This window comes from Berghia stephanieae, chromosome 4, assembly GCF_034508935.2.
Source record: "Berghia stephanieae isolate SIO BIC M18660-M18661 chromosome 4, UCSD_Bste_1.3, whole genome shotgun sequence".
NCBI lineage: Eukaryota > Metazoa > Mollusca > Gastropoda > Nudibranchia > Aeolidiidae > Berghia > Berghia stephanieae.
This window is the reverse complement of record NC_088363.1, coordinates 89,932,215-89,947,430: the sequence shown is the minus strand read 5'-3', so window position 1 is coordinate 89,947,430 and position 15,216 is coordinate 89,932,215. Positions and strand designations below refer to the sequence as shown.

The window sequence follows — 15,216 nt, the reverse complement described above, 5'->3', positions numbered from 1 at the left end:
CACCAAATTTTCACTAAGAAATCGAAAAAAAATTCTGAAAAATTTATTTTCAAGACTATTGCTAAACCTATCCATCTTGTTGTAAGAAACATTTTGTGTAAATTTGAAAGAGATCTGTTCGTTGTTTTTTTCTGCATCACTGTAAGAATTTTTGGGGTCTAATTTGAGCTTATATTGTCCCCCCTGGTGGTAGGGATTTGGTGGCTAATAGTATTAGCGCTGGTGTTAGGGACTCAGTAATAGCCATGTGGTAGGAACTCGGCGAGTAAAAGTGCTGGTGATAGGGATTCAACGAGTAAAAGGGCTGGTGGTAGGGACTCAGTGAGTAAAAGCGCTGGTCGTAGGGACTCGATGAGTAAAAGCTCTATGACTCACTGAGTAATAGCGCTGGTGGTAGGGACTCGGTGAGTAATAACGCTGGTCGTAGGTGCTCAGTGAGTAAAAGCTCTATGACTCTGTAATAGCCCTGGTGGGAGGGACTCGGTGAGTAAAAGCGCTGGTGGTAGGGGCTCAGTGAGTAATAGCGCTGGTCGTAGGGACTCAGTGAGTAAAAGCTCTATGACTCGGTAATAGCACTGGTGGTAGGGACTCGAAGAGTAAAAGCACTGGTGGTAGGGACTCAGTGAGTAAAAGCTCTATAACTCGGTAATAGCACTGGTGGTAGGGACAGTGTCAGTGAGTAAAAGCTCTATGACTCAGTGAGTAGAAGCGCTGGTGATAGGGACTCAGTGAGTAAAAGCTCTATGACTCAGTGAGTAGAAGCGCTGGTGATAGGGACTCAGTGAGTAAAAGCTCTATAACTCAGTAATAGCACTGGTGGTAGGGACAGTGTCAGTGAGTAAAAGCGCTGGTGGTAGGGACTCGGTGAGTTATAGCACTGGTGGTAGGGACTCAGTGAGTAAAAGCTCTATGACTCAGTGAGTAGAAGCGCTGCTGGTAGGGACTGTTTGTTTGTTTTTGAGGGTTTTACGGCGCTTGCAACACATCAAGGTCATATCAGCGCCAGTAAAAAGGAAGAAATGGGATAGTAAAAAGTTATAGAATTCAATTAAAGCACCCAAGAAAAGGTAAGACAAAGGGGAATTTGTTCAAATGGGAAACAGATGTAGATTCCAAGAGCACACCATCAAAGTACTTAAAGTCTCATCCAGACACAAGCACAGGTCCCGACTAAGAGGAATACACTCAAATGTTAACAAATCAAATATAATATGTAAATAAAACATAATACAGTACATAACAGAGAGATGATTTACAATGAAAGAAATATCATCTCCCAAAACTAACTATACATTCGACTGCTTCCCTCTCAGCCAGGACCAGGACAAAACCAAGTAATCTCATTCCAAGACAAAGACAGAAAGCATGTTGGAAAACAGATATAAGGGGATAGAAGACATAGTATGAACCCCCCTGCCCACTATGGGAGGTCAGGAACCCCGCTCAGGTGGTAGGGACTGGGTGAGTAATAGCGCTGGTGGTAGGGACTGGGTGAGTAAAAGCGCTGGTAGGAATTCAGTGGTGTCACTGATTTTATGACATTAGAATATAAAGAGATTTACAACTACAATCGGACTAATGATTTTACAAAAGGTCCCCACAAAAGTATATCTTTAAATTATTAAACAAGTCTGTTGATTAAATTAAATTATAATTTTATTTTAAAAGATCAAGAAAATGTCAAAATAAAAATGAAAGTTTTGACAACCAAAATGTACCTATTCCGTAACATATAAAGACACACAAACAAATCTTGTCTTCTTGCTCCTCTGTAATCTTGACACAGCATTGCTCTGATTTTTCGTGAAGATGTGTAGCATAAACACTACTTCACTCTATACCGATCACGACCCAACAAGTATTGAGAACAACCATGCTTCTCAAATTTGTTTTACATACAGGACTTTGCACTATCCTTTTGAATCTGGATAGAGACTTGACCGACTCAATTGTTAACGGGCATCTTTTTACTATCACACTATTTTATTGGGATGTGATATTACGACTTATAATGTCCCTTTTTATTTCGTCACTGACCGACCACCTTTGAAATTTTGATATTCTACAACACAGTGTTTGGTCTCCTGTGTTATATTTGTTTTATTCTGTACCGACCTGTATAACACAGTTTCGGCCTTCTCTGTGTTATATTTTTATTGGGACATATAGTAACAGATTTGCCTTCTCTGTACTATGAATTGGTCACCCGTTCACGGACTGACACAGTACAGTAGCCTGCACTATGCCTTGTTATCTTCCGGCCCCAAACGTACTTCACACAATCAACCCTGCATTATGTGAAGGATAGCTAGTGACGTTTGGCGACTGAGAGACGTTGTCATTACAAGATAGCATAGCAACAGGTTTGAAAAATACCAACTTGTGGTTGCCTAAAGCTAATATCCCATTGAGACTTAAGCTCGTTCTACAGTAACGTGACAGCCCCCACCCACGTTAAAAATTTACTTTTTTGGTGTTTATTACATGAAAATAAATTTTACAAATGGACAATGAGTAAAGGTATTAAGGGAATTCTGTATGAGATTTCCTGTGTAGAGTCACATTTGAAAAATTTCGCAGTCTAACTGTCTCTGTTATCTGGAGTCCCTGTCTGGTCAGTCTGTGTGTCCATAACGTCTGTGGTCTCTCTGTCTGGTCAGTTTGTGTGTCCATAACGTCTGTGGTCTCTCTGTCTGGTCAGTTTGTGTGTCCATAACGTCTGTGGTCTCTGTCTGGTCAGTCTGTGTGTCCATAACTTCTGTGGTCTCTGTCTGGGCAGAGTGTGTATTTATAATGTCTGTGGTCTCTGGTCAGTACGAGCATTTACAATGTCTGGTGTCTCTGAAAAGTCAGAAAGAGGGTTAGAATGGGGATTTGTCTGTATTAAGTCAGTCATGTCGACAATGTCAAAGTCTTTATCTTCAGAGACAAGAGTCAAAAATTGTTCCAACTGGGAGATTCTTTGCAGAAACTGATGTTCTACCATAACTTGAAACAAGCTATTGATCCTGTTTGTCACTGAAGATACAATTCGATACAGCCCTTCCTGTGTATTTGTCACACGTCATACTGGTACAATGTCAGTTTCAGGTTGGTCGTGGATTTCCAGTCTTTCGCCCGCCATGACCCTCATCATCTATGCACATAATATTCACAAGTGGATACAAATATCGATTTACTTTGTATGTTGCATCCATAACAAACACATCACAAAAAACACTCAAATCACGCCTCATTCTTCCCGTTATTTAAAACAAATACTCAAAACCACCATCCTCATTCACACTGAACTTTGTTACACCTCCTTCCTCCTCTATCTCTCTCAGTAATTCCTGTACCGTCTCACCGTCCGTCCTGTCAATATCAGTCTTGAACAATCTCCGCTGCAAATCTTCGACATCTTTAGGCAATACATTTTATCCTTGGCTTGATTGAATGTATTGCCTAAGTTGGGTTGTGGACACCTTTGTTTGAGCCATAGCCTTCACTGTCTCATTCACGAGGGGCAGGCGATTCTCCGGATAAAGTGAGGATGGCTAAATGTAAAAAGAAAAAAGATTAAAAGTACAAAATTGTATGCAATAGCAGCTAACAAAACAAAAAAAAAGCATCTTATTTTTTATTGACAATTTAAAGACAAAAATCTGCATATAAACCCATAATGCACGAGTTGTGTTTGTCACTCTAAAATACTTGAATGAACTAAAATGCAACAGGCGCTCATCAAATTCAAGGGTTAAATGAATGACTGCAGAATTCCCAAAAAACGTCGCTTCATTGTCTTTGTAACATTTTCATGGCATACAAAAACGCAATAGAGTGGTCACCATTTATAATTAGTCCTCAGAAATCAAGCACTTATAACTGCATCGTACTCATAGTCAAAGTCAAATTTTATTTTGAAAAGTCTATGGACAACCATCAAATCTTAAAATTCCTTATCTGGAACAAAAAATAAACAAAGACAAAAAAAAAAAGACCCAAAAAAATACCACCACCTAGATCTGCTTATATTGTCTTACAGGACTTAATAGCGCTTACAACACTATAAAAAGGATGATGATGTGGTGACTGATTCAATAGGTAACAGTAGATTTCACGAGCACCTCAAAGATGTACCAATTTTGACATTACCTCAAAGTCTCACCGAGACACAAGCAAAGGATCCTGCTAAAACATTTACATAATGCAATAATATTCAAAACCTATAACTATAACAGTACATAACAGAGAGATGATTTACAGTATAAAAAATCATCTCAAGAAGAAAGGTACTGTATTTGACTGTCTGCCTCCCAACTAAAGACCCCGCAAGAACCAGGAAAAAAATGAGCAATCTTAATCCATAACAAAGACAGGGAGCAACATGGAACTATATATTACACTCAATAGTGGGAGGGGGGAGGGACAATTAAGTACTGAAAATATAAAGTAACAAGAAAAGAAAAAATAATACATATTTATAAAAAAAATTGAGTCTAATTGCGACTAAAATAGAATTTGCGATTAATTGCTGTCAAGTGTAAAATTTTCGGCAGTGAAAAACTGCAGGGACAAAATGTCGATGGAAAATAAGTATAAAATGAATGAGTCTTACCAATTTATCGCATGGGTGATTTTCATGGTTGTGATTAGCCCCTGTAACCCTCAGAAGCCAGTATTAATTTCAGAGTCCTGCATGGTAAGAAAAACTTTTTATTACAAAATAATAAAATTATCCACAACATAGTATGATAAAATATTAATAGCGTTGTCACTTGCATAACTCAATTGTGAAGGATTTCAACATGCAGATTATAGAGCAATTGAAAATAAATCTTAATAAGACATTCAATAATAATACTAATCCAGCGCAATCAGATTTTTTGAACAAATCAAGTCTTTCACTTTTTAAAACTGTTCTGGTAATAGTTAACTATTGTCTTGCTGCATTACATCGTGCAGCCCGCCCACTGAAGACTGTAAATGAGCTGCAGATAGGCACACATTGCCTCTTCCTCTGGATGTTTTAAAATTCAGAATCAGTTTGATTGCTTTATTAAAATTGTCTTGGCAATCAAGATAGAAAAGCTGATGGTGATAATTTACTTCCGAGTTATTCTGAAATATTATAACCTTGTGCATATAATATTTTCATTTTTTTTTAAATATGTAAAAGTAAAAAAACACCTCCTGCCCCCGTCCAAAAACAACCTCCTACCTCTGGTTAGGGCGAACTCCTTTGCTTGAAGTCAATTGCTTTTTGCCCTGCTTGCATTCATAGACACAAAAGTCATAAATTAGCCAACTTTCCTCAGGGTGATATGATGGAAGCTGAAAAACACGGAATAATATAAAAGATCATAACATAAATACCTAAATATTAAGTTTAAAAATTGCAATATTTTCTCCAACTGAGACAAAGGTGTTACAGTTCAGTACGTTAGAGGAATAAGAAAGTAAGTCGAGAGTTTTCTCGAAGAACTTAAATTTGTGACGTGGTACTCAAATCAGGGACTAGGTCAAAAGCTGAATGGAATGGCACAAATGGAAACCCAAAGGTATGTTGTTTTCAATATTTAAAGTCAATAAAAATTCAAATTCTGTGCATTCTAATATTAGGCAAACAACTACAGACCACACTAAATTGAATTGTATTAAGTAAAAGGATCTTGTCACATTCAATCAAGCTGTCATTTGAGAAAAATTACTTCATTATAAATTGAAGTTCAGATCGCATGTTTGAAGCCGTATTAGGAAAATTCATGTATCTGTGTATAAGCCAAGTTTCATCAAAATCACAGTGGCAACGAGTGTCTAATATTTGCCACCAGATACACTCGTAAAATTTGAGTGTAGGCCTATTTAGCAAAATCATATATTAGGAATGGTTTATACTACATCATAAAGTAGCGCATGCCCGTCATCATCCTGCATCTTTTTTATATATATATATATAAATATTAAAAAAAGAATTGAGCTTTCATAAGCCGCAATATCCACCAAACATGCTCAAAGCACTTTACAAAGGATCCATGACTAGCAGCAACACGTAACAAGTAGAACGTTAGGCGATGTTTTTCTTCTGACAGACAACGCTCTTAGCGGATAGGAAATCATACACATGAGTACAGTGAGAGAATGTGAGTCCTTGACGAGGCTCGACCCCAGGACCTTCCAATCCGGAAGTGAGTGCCACACAGCCGCATATATCTTGGCTGTTCTTGAGAATTTGCCAAACACCTACAAACTAATTAGTAAAAAGAGGGGAGATGGGCAGAAATAGACAGACAGATACACACTCAGAGAGAGAGAGAGAGAGAGAGAGAGAGAGAGAGAGAGAGAGAGAGAGAGAGAGAATAATATCAGTTGCCTGTGGTGTCAGTCGATTTAGGAGTGAGGTGGCGGAATAAGTAGTCTAGCACTAGTACTTGGGTAGTAGTAGTAAGTAGTAAATAGGGGAGGTCTTCTGCACGTTCCTTGAGCTAAGGAAAGTATTCCTTCAACTAACCTTAAAATAAAAAATAAAACCTTGTACATTTCCAACACTTGGACCTGCACTATGACCTATAACTAAAACTAACAGACAAAAAAAAACCCCGCTAAGACTCCTCTCCAGTACCTTTCAATATTTCAAATTGAATTATAATGGCTGCGGAAAACTAAAACAATGGTCATATAAGGAAATTTACAAATCAATCAAGTTGTTCTACAGGTTTTAAAATGAAAATATGAAGTAACAAGATATCACTCTAATATAGTGACACCTAACTAACACTAGACATCACACCAGCAGCAATGCTGAGCGGAGTAATTTTACTTTTTTCACTCGCAACCAAGTTGCCACATTGGATTTTCTTTCTTTACTTTTTTTTTTAGTGTTCTGCTAATGTGCAATCTACATTTAAACTAAAAAGTGGCATCTTTCATTTCTTCTAATTCTTAACAGACACGATTATGTCCACTTCACATCTCAACAACAGGGACAATTTTTTTCACTTCTTGAGGCAGTTTTTTCTTACTTCTTTATTGATTTGTTTATAAGTTCTATTGTTCTTCTTTTATTATAATTTCATTGTCAATATCATTTTCATCAGCATACTTTTACAGTACTTTTACCATGTTATTCTTACGCTCTTACAGTTACAGTACAGCAGAGCGATACCTAACGCAGACCTTTAAAGTGCTACTAAATTTGAAAAATTAAAATAAAACGTTTGACAAAAGATCCACAGTTCAAAAGCTAAAACAATTATAAAGTGAAACTACCTCGAGGCTCGAGGAACATCGGGGGTAAGGTCTCCCGCCCATACTGGGCACTGTGGGACTGGAAGTCTAGAGAGCTGCGCCGGTGGAACCCGTGATTTAGTTTCTTAAACGGTTCCGATCATTCAGGAGAGGCGTAGTACCTATCTAGTTGTAGTTATTAGTAGAAGAAGAAGAAGAAGGAGCATGTTCAGGTTCAAGTTCAACCCTCTTAGTTTAGTAGGCACTTGCAAGAATTTTTCAAAATAGTGGCTATGGGTATTAATTTAGCGTAGAAAAATAAAGGGAAGTGAAACATTAACTAGAGTGAAAAATTATCGCTCTGTCTCAACTGGTTAAAAAGTTATGACCGTTTCTGTGGTGGAAAAAATCTATATAGATAGCTTAATAGGAAAAAATGTGACCAAAGCACAGCATCCCAATGGATAATTCAGAAACAGCTTCAGATACAACTTTGAAATTTTTACATGTGGTAAATCAACATCTCTGTAATACATTGCAAACAGAAAATGAATTATTTATTGAGAAAGAAAAGTATAGTTTAGAGCTGAGACAGCTGAAATCAAGGAAAAATAGATCACGACATACAAATGAATGATTGAATGACCCATTGGAATTTTGGAAAAGTCAATAATAAAATATTTATTCACATGAAGATAGACCAAATACACCACTGAATCGGCGTCATTTAGTTGTTCACTTTGAACTTTTCAAAATGAAAATAGACCTCATAAAAGCAAAGATATGAACTGACAAATGTTTGAGGTGGTGTACTCTTCTTAGTTGATAGAGTTAGAGTGAGAATGACGAGAAATGAGTTGCCACTTAATTAAGGAAAAAAATTGTCGTATCAAGTTTACTTACCTTCTTTGTTGACTTTTAAATAAAAAGTACATTATTCTCATTTTCGAATGTTTTCAAATTGGAGAAAAGATGAGAATGTCTCGTTTACCGAGAGGGCCATTTTTTTTGCTTCACACTTCTCAAAGAAAGACCGCGAAAAGTGGAGGCTGGTCGGCGGTCGGCTGGTCCTTGAAAGCTCACAAATGCAACTTTAAACGCATAAGAGTGCTGGGAGTAGGTAGCTACAAATAGGTAAAGGAGCGGTGGTTTGCAACTTTAAACACATAAGAGTTCTGGGAGTACAAATAGTGAAAAGCGGTAGTTTTCGCTATTTGTAGTGGTAGTACAAATAACCACTTCGTTGATCTTAATGCTTGGATTGTTTCCTAAAGTTCTAATAATTGTTTCGCTGTAGCCATTTTCAGAATTTTCCCCAAAATTTCACACCCACCCAAAACAAAAATAGTTTTTTCTTAAACCACTCAACAAATTCATTCTAAGCATAATATTGATCAGAAAAATGAAGTCTACAACACAATGTAACGTTTTTATATCTAAAATAAATCATTTTTCTTTAATTGTGTGATTTACAAAAGAAATCTGAATGATAAAAGTGCTGGTTGTATCGTAACGAATGTGACGATTTTCCTATGGTTGGTAAGGAGAGGGTTAATCTATTGGTGTTTTATTCAGCCCCTCCCTTTCAATGTGCTTGAGTATTATTTACGACATCGAAAGTATGCACACTTCAGTTTATCAAACAGTAGAGGCGGGGTAGTAATAGAAACGGAAAAGGGGGAAAGGGGGAAGGGAGGGGGGGGGGGTTAAAATGGCCAAAGTTCAATAGAAAGGGGGGGGGGGGGGGGGGGGGGCGCACAATTTGACCAAAGAAAGGGGAGGGGGCGCAATTTGACCAATCCATGATAGACGGGAAGGGGGTACGCATTTAGGGCAACTTCTAACTTTGGTGAGTCGCGATGTTATGTATAAAATCGTTTTCTTTCAATCAAGTATACTGATTTGTGTACACTGCTACTTCTATCTTTTAAGGATCAACCCGCCATCCCTCCATATTGTCCCATTTTTTTTTTCTACTTTTGTTAACTTTAACCGGGCACATTTCGTGAGCTGAGATTTAATAGAAAGGGGGGGGGGGGGGGGGGGTAGGGTCTATTTGATACAGCAGGATAGATAGCGTTGTACAAGTCTTGCAATGCAAATTTGTGACTCCTCGTCTCAAATCGGTATTAAGTCGGGATGGACCAGATGCTAAAAAGTCAAATCATAGTTAAACTGGTCAAAAATATGAAACGTTGGTATTTAGCACACTAAAATACAATATTCCTTCTTCTATATAAAGAATATAAACTCAACTTAAGCATGCTATTTATGGCTATAATTTTCATTTTCAGCATCTTAATCATCCCGACTTAATACCGTATTGAGACGAGTGGTCACATTTCAGCGATTGCCGTCTCACAAACTACGGGGCTGACTAATCGGCTGCCTGGCATCGTGTATGTACTGTACTGAAAGCGAATAAAATATCGATCCATACGCATTCCATCTATTGAAGAAAGCTGATGTTTATAGATAGGATGCGCTTGGTTAAGAAGCTCATAACATTGGAAGTATAACGGACCAACACACAAAACTGTGTGTATCCATGAACGTTTATAGTCAGGTTAATACAGTTCAGTGAGCATTACTCATAAACGCGGATGGCAAAATACAATAAGAAAGACCTGAGTGACGTCATCTTCGAACTATCTATAGAACAAGGATTGGTGATTTGTTTTGGTTCACTTCATTTCTCTGTCAGAGCTGGTGGGTTTACAATTCGGTCAACTGTTAGTTTGTTGTCTTCAGCAGTTGATTTAACTAAACCCCAGGGTGACAACCTAGATATATATATATATATATATATATATATATATATATATATATATATAAATCGATAGCAAGACTAAATTTATTTCAAGCCACTCGTGAAGAACCCGTGATATCTGTGAGGAAATAAAGGCTTAAAACTTAAACTTGAGCTTTTATATAGCGCAATATCCACTAAACGTGTTCAAAGCGCTTTACAGGGGGTCACTGGCCAACAGCAAGACTTAACATGTAGAACGAGACATGACGCCTGGTAGGCGATATTATTACCATTTCTTTTTCGGACAGAGACAACGCTGTTAACGGCCAGGTACTCATTTTTACACATGAGTACGGTGAGAAAATGCGAGTACACTGTCTTTTCCAAGGACTCAACTATGCGCCGAGCGAGGCTCGAACCCAGGACCTTCCGATCCGAAAGCGAGTGTCAAACCACAAGACCACATAACGGCAGGCTATTACTTACAAGCACTCATTTATTTTAGATATAATTCTGCTGTATCATAGAAATTAACATAGATTGAGAATAATCTTTTGAGGCATCAATGAGCAAAATTGGTCGGCATATAAAGTCTGTAGGTGCGCGCAAAGAAACCCGGCAACCAGATGGCCAGATTGATGATGTCCAACGTCACATGACCGAATAATATGTCTTAGCAGATTTAATAAATTATCATTTGAGTCAACGGGTCATAAAATTACCTTCATTTTAAAAAACGTGTTGAAAGTAACTTGTATAATATCAATCTGTAAAACATCATTTAATAATTTTTAAACTGGCCAGTAATTCTGTGTTCGTTGCAGTGGCGTCATAATCAGAAGAAGTGACTTAAATCATGCTATATTTGTAAATACAATAAGAAAGAAGAAAAATAAAGAAAAGAATTATCTACTCAAAATATGCCATTTCTCAGTTTTTTCTTGTTTTGTTTTGTTTTCCTAAATGCTGTAATCCATTTTTAAAAGATGGATGCGGTGCCAGGCACCAAATCAACCAATGTAGTCACGCCCCTGGTTCGTTGACAAATATTTAACATTGGCTGTACGGACAATTAAAAAGAATAGATACTTATACTCATTATTTATCTCGTTATAACTGCAAAGAGAAAAGTAAAGTGTTATTATTATTATTCACGTGTTTTCCTATATCGCCACCATCACCACCAGCACCATCATCATCCTCATCATCATCATCATCATCCTCATCATCATCATCATCATCATCATCATCATCATCATCATCATCATCATCATCATCATCCTCATCCTCATCCTCATCATCATCATCATCATCATCATCATCATCATCATCATCATCATCATCATCATCATCATCATCATCATCATCATCATCATCATCATCATCATCATCATCATCATCATCATCATCATCATCATCATCATCATCATCCCTCTTTCTTTAAATCCTCTAATCATTTTATTCATTTTGATTCCAGCAAACCGACTTAAAAACAAACATACAGAATGACCAACCAAATCACAGAAAAACCAATCGACAGCAACAACAACAACGACGACAATGTCTCTAGCAGGGGTGTAACCCGGGAGGACGTCAGCAGTGCCAAATCAGTCTTGCCTCCCTTGCCTGATAAGACTCATTCAAATTTGAATATGCGTCGAGGTGAAAGCTATCAGAAGGATCGTAGCAACATGGGGGACAAAAGGGGTGGTGGCGGTGGCGGGGAAGATAGTGGAGGTGGAGGGGATTTAGGTTCAAAAACTACGACACGAGAGAATACGAAGACGGAAGTTCAAAGTTTGGGGCTGGGAAGAAAAACGGCTACCTTGTTTCTCCGTCGTACTCACACTATGATGAAGGGAAGGACCTCTTCGCAAGCTGTCAAGGTAAGTAACACTCTATGTGCTTTGGGGTGTATACGTGTAATCGTTTCCATTTTACTTTGTTTATTTTGTCTTGAAATTTTTTTCCTTGAGCAAGATTATTAACCCCCAATTCGCTCACTTGGACAACATGGCTGATTCCTGTTGACATCAGACATCTTGTTTGATGAGTTATCTATATTCCTTCGTGGAATGCCTAGGCGACGATATCTTATGATATCGTGGCGCTAAAGGCATAATTTTTTTTAAAAATTAATAATCGTGTAAGAATACATTTGTGATTACCATCAACCATAAAGAGGGATCAATTCGTTTTAACAATGCCATAATAATATAACGTATATAAGATGGAGAAGAAGGAAAAAGTGGGAAAGACTGGTGAGGATGTGGTGGAGTTACTGGAGCAGAACGAGGAGGATCGGGTTAATGAGGAGGAGGAAGAGGATGAAGAAGAGAGGAAGAAGAGGCAGAGAAGGAATGTCATGAAATAAGTCAATTAAGGTCAAGAGAAAGTAAGCTTTTAATGCGTAATTTTTTTATGACCAAGAAGAAAAATGCACACATCACTTCACTCCCTGATTTACTTATTTTATCTAACACGAAGTAATAAACTTTAGATGTTCTGCTAATTTTGCTAATACCCTTGAGACACATAGGATCTAAATTATTCCTCTACACTAACAACAGGCTTCCAAAGACCACACCAACCTCCAGAAGACCCAGTCTGGTCTGGAGAAGGGCAGCAGACAAGGTACCAAACTGACACGTGACGGAAATGACGTCACAGAGGAAGATGAGGAGTTGATGAAACTTGCTGGATTAGAGGAGTTACAGAGGGAATTTACGTTCACTGGATATGAGATAGATGAGGATGTTGGTGAGTAGTCAGTGATCCATACATATATTTATGTGACCAGTTTTATCTCATGTTGAGCTCATAATATTTGTGAATATTACACCCAACATTATTTTTTTATGTATGGTATGAATGTGTCATTTTTACAAGATGTTAAAATTTGTAAAGCGGATTTATTCTGATCATTTCATCTCGAAGGTTAATTTTCTGGAAAAACTATGATTATCACTCAATGTAAGGCGCTGTCAACTCTTTGATCATCATGCCTTTGCACTACCTTGTGGCCACATGCTGAAACTGGCTTCGCTATTCTGTTTATGAAATAAAAGCACAAAACTTCAATTCAATTCAATGCTTATTAGCCCTTTTTACGTCGCTGGTATATTTGATTTAAGAGGATTGAGTAAGAAGTGACTACCTTTATTGTTATTTAAATGTAAGTCAAAAATTATTGTGGCATCTACAAGTGATGAGCTGACCGAATACATGAATGTTTAAATTCTAATCTAATATTTTCGTTATTTTCATTGCGTGGTCAATCAAGAAAGGAGCCGAAAATAAAAGTGTCACAGGGCAAGAGAGAATAATATAAACTTTGCGGTGACGAGAATCCCACCCTGACCCGACTGGGAAGTGGACGCTCTACAGTTAACCCATGCATTGCAATTGCAACACCCTCCACCTGGCTGTGAAAATGACGCTCATCAGATCGGTCAACGCCATGTGACCGGTGAAGAACCTCGATGACTAGTCACAATCAGATGGAAAGCGCCGTACTCGTGGGGTCCGAGTAACTAACCTTCTCCTTACCACCCATAGGAAAATCGTCACATTCGTTACGATGCAACCAACAATTTTCTCATTCTGATTTCTCTTGTACATCACAAACTGTGTTGTAGAGCTCACTTGTTACTTTTTTGTTTGAGTAAGAATAGTCTATTGTTGTGCTGAGTGAGTGTGAATTTTCGGGGGAAATTCTAAAATAGCTGATAAGGAGAGAGTTAAATCTTATCACCGCAAAATATTTAATTCTCTCCATCTTTTATTCTGGCACTTCACTACTTTTTTTTTTTTTGGTTCTAGTTATTTTTAACATACGTGCCTGCTCTACTTACCTTTCTGAATTTGTATTTCCTAGCCCGGAAATCCTCAATTTGATCCCTGGAGAAGCATTAACGATTTTCGTCAATGAATTATAATTATTAAAAATCAAATTATGTTTATAATTTTCTAAGTACAAATCCAAGTTTTAAGACTCCATGCCACCATTTTAACACGGCGTTGTATACAATGCGAAATGTCAGAAAGATTCTTAAATAGTGAGATAAAAAAATATATTTTAAAAAATCCAACAACACAGAATGTAACTTTGGTTTGACCCACACCCTCGTACCCATCAGTTATTGAATTGAATGTTGTCAAATTAAGTGGATCCTTATTTATTTTAATTTTAATGTCTGTGGTTTGCAAAATCTCATTGACACGTTACATAACAGACAAAAATGTTAACCAAGAAGAATTAGCGTAACACAGTCAAGAAAGTATTAAAAACAGAAAAATAAAAATTAGAACGGAAGAAATGAAGCCACTTAATTAGTAACTGCTGGACATAATAAATATGGTGGTCAATCCGATTTTATCTTTACCACAGTTGTATAGTCCAATGAGTATTGTAAAACCATCTAAATTCTCTTTTCCATAAATGCGCTCAACAGTAGGGGGGATTAGGTCCAAAAAACTTTGAATTGTGCAAATTAGGGTTGAAAGTATGACAATTACATATCTTGTAGAATATGAAAAATCCTGTAATTTATGCTATAGAACCACTCTGAGAGATTAAGCTTTACAATTCCTGAATCCAATATTTAATGCAATGAACGTCATTACGAAAAGTCAAACTCAACAATTTCCTTTTTTATCGGATTATAATTTAGAACCAAGGGAATTAACTCCTGAAGGGTTGAATGAGGACGAACTGTTACGTCGAAAATACACCCAACTTTACGTGAACTCCTGCCACAAACTAGGAATTCATCCAGTGAAGCCCATCGCCGATGCCCTCACCGATTCACACGTGGTGCTCAAAACCAGAGGACTTGGAGTCAAAGGTGCACGTGCAATAGCCATTGCTCTAGTTGTGAGTAGCTCTTGACATTACCGGTGACTCTAATCGTAGCCTCAGTTAACATATGTGTCAGTGCAAAACATAATCAGTCGGAAGGTGAAAATTTTGGATTGTATTTTTTGCATTTCTGAAAGAATGTGCTCCCAAGTACATTTTCATCTATATTTAAAGTAAATCGGGTGATTTTTCATGAAGTTATGGTCAGATGTATGGGAAAGGTATCCAGTAATTTTTCTCAAATTTCATACATTTTCAAATTGACTACCTGTAAAAAATATTTAGAAGTGAAATTAAGCTAAACTATTTCCCAAAGGTGTACAAAAAAGGTTTTTAAACATTATTTATGACCAGAATTCATTTTGGATAAAAATTGACCTTCTAACTAAACTTAGCA

At 37.3% G+C, this 15,216-nt stretch overlaps 1 long non-coding RNA gene across 3 annotated transcripts; it reads right to left on the bottom strand.

Annotated features, from left to right (window-relative positions):
• Window positions 1–1,638: 1,638 nt before the first annotated feature.
• On the bottom strand, window positions 1,639–8,439 carry LOC144971541 (uncharacterized). Of its 3 annotated transcripts, none has more exons than XR_013645148.1 (4): window positions 8,110–8,439; window positions 5,201–5,313; window positions 4,598–4,674; window positions 1,639–3,536 (listed from the first exon to the last, which is right to left on the bottom strand). It is a non-coding gene; the product is annotated as an uncharacterized LOC144971541 (long non-coding RNA). The 3 variants fall into 3 exon arrangements; XR_013645146.1 differs by lacking the exon at window positions 8,110–8,439 and adding an exon at window positions 7,249–8,099; XR_013645147.1 differs by lacking the exon at window positions 8,110–8,439 and adding an exon at window positions 6,602–6,846.
• Between the last annotated feature and the right edge of the window lie 6,777 nt (window positions 8,440–15,216).